The sequence below is a fragment of the Barbus barbus genome (genome assembly GCF_936440315.1).
Source record: "Barbus barbus genome assembly, chromosome: 32".
NCBI lineage: Eukaryota > Metazoa > Chordata > Actinopteri > Cypriniformes > Cyprinidae > Barbus > Barbus barbus.
This window is the reverse complement of record NC_136760.1, coordinates 28,437,756-28,446,387: the sequence shown is the minus strand read 5'-3', so window position 1 is coordinate 28,446,387 and position 8,632 is coordinate 28,437,756. Positions and strand designations below refer to the sequence as shown.

General features: G+C 34.7%; 1 protein-coding gene across 2 annotated transcripts in view; it reads left to right on the top strand.

Moving 5' to 3' along the window:
• Window positions 1–296: 296 nt before the first annotated feature.
• The window catches only part of ctbp2l (C-terminal binding protein 2, like), a gene marked incomplete at its 5' end in the record, with an annotated part of 43,472 nt that continues 35,136 nt past the window's right edge, over window positions 297–8,632 (top strand). The window contains one exon of one of the 2 annotated variants that reach the window (XM_079388438.1): window positions 297–583. The remainder of the gene's footprint in view (window positions 584–8,632) is intronic. The other variant, XM_079388437.1, reaches the window with a different exon arrangement.

Here is an 8,632-nt window from a genome sequence, read left to right as displayed (position 1 = left end):
TTTTGTCTTTTTAAAAATAACAACATATTCTTATGCACATAGCTACATAAATGCATGCACATTATACATATACAGATAATGCAACGTGTGAGGCAGTTTATTCTTAGTTTGCATTTATGATTTATTATGCAGATATGAGGTGTGTGTGTGTGTGGTTTGTGTCATTGGTTTGGGCGACTCAAGACCCCGCCTTGATGAAGAACGGTGTGTGTGTGTGTGTGTGAGAGAGAGTGAGAGAGGGAGAGAGTGTGTGTGTGAGAGAGAGAGAGAGAGAGAGAGGGAGAGAGTGTGTGTGTGAGAGAGAGAGAGAGAGAGAGAGGGAGAGAGTGTGTGTGTGTGAGGTGAAAGCGAGAGTGAGGAAGAGCAGGAGAGGAAGAGAGGAACACAAACACTCGCGCGTTTCCTGCGCACATACACTCGTTCCGGTTACCGGAGCCGGTTCGGTTTGGATTTTTCTCCCGATGATGATGAAGATGATGATGATGAAGTTTCTCGGCGCTGTGTGAAGCTTTGTGAGCTGGACGCGGTTCCTGGAGGAGGATGAGCTCATAAACTCACCGCTGACTGACATCAGCCGTTAACGGTAAGACCATCGGGACTGATCGGGTCTGATCGATCCATCGAGATCGGGTCTAATCGGGTCTGATCGGGTTTTACGGCGTGTTTGATATGTGTGTGTGTTTGGTTCGCTGCGCAACCTGTGTGTGTGTGTGTGTGTGTGTGAGAGAGAGATACTGCATTACTATTCTGATGATGAACTATTTTTCAGGTGTACTATTTTTAATGTTGTAAATCTTGTAAATGTGAATAATCCAGATACATATAGAGTTTTTCTCAGGTTGAGAATTTTGAATTATTGATCTGATTATTATTAATAAACAATACAGGAGCTGTTTAATGTGCATTCAGATCTAAATGTGTGCTTTTCACATTATATTCAACCATAAAATTTGAAGTTGGATTAATTTATTGCCATTGCCACTTACAAAAAAGTGGCAAAAAGTACCATGATAATAGCATGTTTTTGACATGCATGCATGATGGTAATGCCGTGTTATTGTAATTTACAGGACCATACAGGCCATGGTCTAAAAATGCCGATCATTCAGGACCATGGTATCAAATTATGATGCTGTTGCTTGTAATAATAGCATTATTGCAATAGAATTATGCATTATTTGGATTCAGATGTTCAGTATGAGCTCAATGTGTGAGTCTGAAGTGGTGATGATGATGATGAGGTGAATTACTGTGAATTCCTTAATTATTCATAAATTATGAATAGGAATGGTTGATTACGGAAGGTTTGAGTTGTGGTTAAATAATAACACGTGTTCAGATGTTTGTGTTTTGTTGAGCACATTTAGGCTGCTTGTAGTTCAGTTCATCTGAGGTCATTCTGTGTTTCTGACAGACTCCGTTTCAGATGAAAGTTTGGATGCACTCGAATGATTTTATGATTCTCATGATGTTATGATGGCTTGTGATGTTCTGCACTTGTAAGTTGCTTTAGATAAAAGCATTTGCTAAATTAAATATAAATGGGTTCTGCTGAAACGCTTGTAATTAGTTTTCTCAAGGAATTTAAATGCCAATAACATTTCTGTACAAAATCACACATTTTTATTCAAATATGGCTGGATGAGTTGTAGCAGCTAAAAGCCTCCAGAAAACAAGTGAACTCCTTCAAGACAGTTTAAAACAGCTTGATTCAGGTTTATTTCACAGTGAATCGTTCTTTTAAATGAATCAGTGGTCTGGAGTAATTTGTAATAAGTCTTGATTTGAATTATTTAAAAATATATATTTTCCAAATGTCACAGAAATTCATAAATAACATTAATTAATAATAAATTGATGCACTTATGAATCTAATGCCATCTATGCTGTTCTGTAATGGTTGTACACGTAATATTAGTGAACTGTCTTCTCGCTGTCATCATCATTTGTCTTGACCGCGATTACACTTATTATTAGCTTCAAACATAATCCAGCTCTAATTTAACTCGTTTTAATGATGCACTCCAGAATTTGCATTCACACAGTCTTCCAAGGGTGTCTCAAAGGCAAATGACAAAAGCCTTTTATACCATGATAAAGAATGAGAGTCTCTACTGGCATGTAAAGGAGAAATCTCTATTGTGAGCGGCTGTATGAAAGCGGCGTTAAGTGAAATGGAAATACTACATATCATCAGCTAGGAGAAGTGTGTTAGATGATTTCATCCTTCAGGCTTTTGTGTGGCTGTCAGCAGGACTTCAGATCAGTCTCAAGGTTAAAGCAGGACGAGGTTCAGACGGAGCAAACGGAGGCCTGATCTGAGAGCCATGCCGGGCTTACGTTTATATTCATTCATTTAGCAGACGCTTTTAAGAATGAGCAACATCACAAGCAGTTTGCCATGAAAACCTCAAGATTCATAGTAGATTAGTACACAAACAAGAGCAAAGGAGAAATGCACATGATTCTTAACAGCTGTGATGGTCTCAGCAGATCTTGTGGATGTTTGCATCTCGTTCCACCGGTGTTACAGTGTTTTCAGCTGCTTGCACACAGAATCTGTCCTTGTCACACAGTTTCTGAAAGATGTCACTCAAACAGCAGAAGCACACACCAAACCTGCAAAACCAGACACTTATTCTCAGACAACAGAGAGGGTGAAGGGTCTGGAAAATAACTTTATGCTTATTTTAAATGAACAATCAACCAGATGTTTATTGTTCGTTTCTGTAAATGTCAGGAGAGAATATGCACTGCATAAATAAAATACTGCCTCTATATACAAACTCTACACAGGCTTGCACAATTTTGATTTCAAGTGTTTCAAAATAACTCCGTGGGTTTATAACGTAAGTACATGTTGCATTGCTGAAAGGTGCACTAAAGCAGGCATTAGCTTGACATTCAGACAGTTTCCTACTATTGTCATGACAAAGCAACAGTTTAAAGTACATTTGAAATTGAGTTTATATTTATATTTTTATTTGGCTTTCAGATTAATCTCAATTCCAAAAACTGACCCTTTTGTGTTCAACAGAAGAAAGAAGGTAACAACATGAAGATGAGTAAATGATGACAGACTCTTCATGTTTCTGTGAACGAGTGAAGTTTGTAATGTGTTAGCCGAGCGTTTGTATTTCTCTCGTTCTGGCATCCGAAAGTTTCTCGCTTTCTGTGCGACGAGTTTCTTGCAAAACCTCACAGAACAGATGAAGTCTGGTCTCGGAGGCCTGATGGATTTGTGTAGGAACAGCTCTGAATGTGTTCACAGATCCTCTCTGGGAACGATCAGGTGTTTAGCAGCTCTCCAGCTTTATAAGCTCTTAATGATTGTTTGTTTGTCGATTCCGGGAGATCTGATTGGCTCTGAAATCTCTCTCTCTCTCACACACACACACACACACTCTCCTGTGGAGGCCGGACAGATGGCGACCCTTCGCTCTCGGTGCAGGAACATAAGAGCCCCTCGCTGAAGCGTATCGGTGGAAACGCCTCTGAATGTAACTCCAGCATGTCGATATGAAGTCAGATCAAACCACTCTCGAATAACAACCAGCTGACGAGAGTTTCTCTGACTGGCGTCTCTTCATCCTCCGCTCTAAGAGCAGCTCTCTGAAGTGATGGAGTGATTGTTGAGTAGCAGATTGGTTTATGATGAGCTCTGTGATAAAACGCTCCTCCAGAGAATTAATGAACAGGAACTGAGAGAGAGCAGCTCCACCTCATTTGCATCTGAGCCAAGGTTATTATAGTTAAGCCAACCCCCCAGAAGACCTCAGATGATGCCAACCCTCAGACAACATACAAAACTACCACATTTTGCTATAAGTTTGATCGCAACATATAATCATTGCTGTTAATAGTGTTCACCGTCTGTTTGATTACATGACATTAACTAACTGCTTGATTTTTACCGTACATTTTTGCCATATGACATCAACTTGAGATAAGCTATTACTAAATATAATGTAGAAACTTTAATTTTCTGTAAAGCTGCTTTGCAACGATTTGCATCATTAAAAGCACTATACAAATAAACTTGAATTGAATTAAGTAAAATTAAAACCAAACAAAAAAAAACAACATTTTTATTACCCGTAATAAAATAAATATTAACTGTGCTCTATTTTAAAATATTAAAAACGTTTTATTTCAGCTAGTTGCCTAGGCAAAATGTCTAATTTTAGTTGAACTATAATGGAAATAAAAAATAAAATATATAAATAAAAAACTACTAAAAATTACCAAAAAAAAGCTAAAACTTCAACTGAAATTAAAATGAAAATGGAAAATATAAAAATAAAACTGATTGAAAATATTATTTAAAATTATAATTATACTAAAATAACAGCCTGATTCTGCTGTGCTGTAAATGTGAGCTGTTATTAAATGTTATTCTCAAATCGCATGTGTCACACAATTTTCCTCTGCTGGACTAAAAAACACATACATACATATATACATACACACATACATATATATATATATATATATACACGTGTGTGTGTACTACCAGTCAAAAATTTTGGAACAGTAAGATTTTTAATGTTTTTTAAAGAATTCTCTTCTGCTCACCAAGCCTTTGATCCAAAATACAGCAAAAGCAGTAATGTTGTGAAATATTTTTACTATTTAAAATAACTGCTTTCTGTTTTTCATTTGCCATTTCTTTGTAATTATTTAATTTACTAGTTATTTAAAAGTAAAACCATTTTTCAGTGTGCAGACCAGATCACTGAGACTGGTTTTGTTCATCCGTCAGTGTTAACGTGAGAGAAGCCTGCTCTAACCTCACACACTCACAGCAGTGGTGTGCAGCTGGACTTTGTGTCCTGTTGGACTGGGAATGTTTTCGGAAACTGAAGGCAATGAACCATGTGCACACGACGGGGAAGCAGAGAGAGAGACGGAGCGTTATATTAGACACAGAGAGAGAGGAGGGGTGGAAACATACAAACACACACACACACACACACTCGCACGCTCGCTCACTCACACACACACACACACTCGCACGCTCGCTCACTCACACACACACACACGCACGCTCGCTCACTCACACACACACACACTCGCTCACTCAAACACACACACACACACGTGGACACAATCTGTCGAGACAATCTGCAGTTGTGATGGGACGGCATGTCCAGTTTTCAGACTTGTACTATGATAATACCATTGTTGTTTGTGAATGAAGTAATACTATCATTTGTGGAATGTGGTACCATAATTATTTTTTTGGATGTACCATTGTAATGTTATGGATTTTTCTAGGTAGCAAATTGTAATTTTGAAATGTTACATACACTGTATAAAAGTTTGTATTTCATTTAAAAGTATGGGGTCTGAAAGATTTTTTTTGAAAGAAATTAATACTTTTATTCATCAGGAATGCATTACTGTAAATTGATCAAAAGTGAGAGTAAAGACATTTATAATGTTATAAAATATTTCTATCTCAAATAAATGCTGTTCTTTTGAACTTTCTATTCATCTGTGAATCCTGAGAAATAAAATGTATGATGGTTTCCACAAAAATAACTAACCCTAACTGTTTTCAACATTATAATAATCTTGTGAAATGTTTGTTGAGCAGCAAATCAGTATATTATAATGATTTCTGAAGATCATGTGACTCTGAAGACTGCAGTAATGATGCTGAAAATACAGCTTTGATCACAGAAATAAATTATAGTTTAACACATATTCACAGAGAAAACAGATATTTTAAATTATAATAATATTTCACAATTTTTACTGTAGTTTTGATCAAATAAATGCAGCCTCTGTGAGCAGAGGAGACTAAGAAACATTAAAAACGGTTTACCAAGAGTAGTGTTTCATCATATTTAATACTGCAAATTAAACTTTTTTGGGCCGAGAGTGGAAGAATGTTGCATTTCTTTGATTTGCAATTCAGTAAATTCCTCTTCCTTTTATTGCAATTCAACTTCCGATGTGTTGCATGCAATTAAATTCACATTCACACTCATTTACTGAAATGGAGTCAGTTCTTTAATTCTTCATTTTTGCACAAACCTGATTATAATATCATGTGGATGTAAGCCTTGGCAGGATTGACACATGATTGCGATATTTTTGAGCAGTTATGAAGGAAATATGATGCTTTCTGATCACATGCAGGTTCATTATGTGTAGATTCAGCATTTAGTGCTTCAATAACAGGGAGCGGATTCAGAACGGTTTATAAATATGCACACGAGAGCTCATCATCATCATCTTGACATTTGCAAAGGTCTGCAGGAAGATGTGTTTGTGACGGCATTACAGTAAATTACAGTGTGTCAAACGACTCCATACTACCGGTATTTAAATGTCACTTTGTGTGTGTGAATGCGTCTCCTGTTGAAACGCTCCTCTTCATTCTGAAGACACAAACCCTGCTTCTGTTGCTTTAGCTGAGCGCGTGACGGTCCGAGCATCTCCCCGATTCAGCCACAATTTATGACCCTGATTATTCAGATTATTCTAGAGACTCCCATGAATGCTGTGTTTCTGTTTATTCTACTACACCAGAGCCAGATTCACACTCAGAGCCCTAAAATAGCCTTTATATTTACGTGCGTGGGGAGAGAGTGGAAGAAGAGCTGCGATTGTAGTCAGTCTCGAGTGATTTTTTATGTAACAATTTTGTATAAAGCCTGTAATTTCTCAAGGCCTCACGCTGACCTCTGGAAATAATGTGGGCCTAAATTGCACATTATTTTCCCTCGATTAGAGAGACGCGTGTCCCTCTGGAGGAAATGCTTTAGCTGTTTGAACGCTGAAGGAATAAAGATGCTCATGAATAATAAACGGTGTCTTTCTGAACGAGTCTTGATTCGTTAGCTAATGATTTATAGTCCCGCTGGTTAAATATTAACCGCTGCGCTTCTGTCACACTAATGCTGTTTGTTTAGGAGCAGGTCTTTGTTCTGGGTTAGTTTCAGTGCTAGTTAAACTGTAACTATCATGTGTAACGTTAACTCAGCTAGGACTAAAATCATCATTATTATTGTATTAGGATTATTATTACTAAAAAGTAAAGAAAATTAAAAATAATTTCACTGTAAATTAAAACAATATCAAGTATTTAAGTAAACATAATACTAGTAATAATAATAAACTGTAAAATGACAATACTAATCATCTCAGCAGGGGTTCAAGTCAACATTGACATTAAAATTATTTTAATGATTTACCAGTATATGTATTGTTCATAATTTTTTATCAAAAGCTTAAATTCTTTGAATTTTATTCAAAGAAATCATTTTCACCATCCAGTAAAGTCCCATCTTACAATTTATATGAAATATCATGTTTTATTATGAAATGCATCTTATTATGGAAGACAAATGAGTTATGATAAGGGTTATTATAGTCAAGCAAAACAAAAACCATAAATATTTTTTGTTACTTAAAATACATCTTTGACTAAAACAAAAATAAATATTGAAAAAAGCTATAACTTTATTTCAGCTGTTTATTCAGCTATAGCTTTACTTCATTTTTATTTAGTTTCACTTGGTGTACTAAAAAAAAAAAAAAAAAAAAAAAAAAAAAAAATTCAAATTTATTCAAATTTCATATTTAAAAAATAAACAAATAAATAAAAATGACAATTATTACAACTTTTAGTAAAATTGAAATGAAAACATAAACCTAAATAAAAACTTTAATAGTATCTAAAACAATACTGGTTGTGAGTTGATGTTGATTTTAATAACCTGATGTTCTTGCTCAATATTTATGTTTGGTTAAGCATCCTTAAATCAAGATGCATTTACTAAAGATGTAAAATGACAAGTTGTCTTGTTTTCTGAGAAATTATAAATGTAGTGAGTTTATCTGCTGATGGAGAGAAATCAACTTAATTAAAAAAGAAAGGATTATTTTTCTGAAACAATACTAAACAAGACTGAAGTACTGTGCGAGAAGAAGATCAGTGTTTGCAGTGAACCCTTAAGATCTGAGACTCCTTTGGTAAAGATCACAAAGCTTGTGTTAGTGCAGGACCTTCTGTGTCTCAGTGGTTTTCGTTTGTGTGAAACATGCAAAATAAATATATAAACTCAGTGGTTTAATGTTTAAAAATTAAGAAATTAAGACAGCCATAAATATTAGTATTGTAAAGATTATCTTTAAGATTATTATTATATACTAAAAAATATTTTGTATTTTATTTTGTAGTTTATTTTATTAAGATTATTATTTTTTTTACATGTATATATGTATGTTCATATAATTTATATTATGTATAAATGTATTTAATATATAAACGTAACATTTTTCTTAAATATACATGCATGGGTGTGTAATGTGTATTTATATATACATAATAAATATACACAGTACACACACATTATGTACACAACTTTTATTTTGGATGCGATTAATCGCGATTAATCGTTTGACAGCACTATATATATATATATATATATATATATGATATCACACTAGTTAAAGATAGTAAATAACACTTTTTTAAATTGCGCACAATTAAATGGCCATTTTAATTACTAAAAAATGTACTATTAAATAACGTTAATTTCAAGATGCATGCAAAAACACATGTATATCAATTTATCCAATAATATTTGTATCCAATAATATCCAATAATAAAAGTTT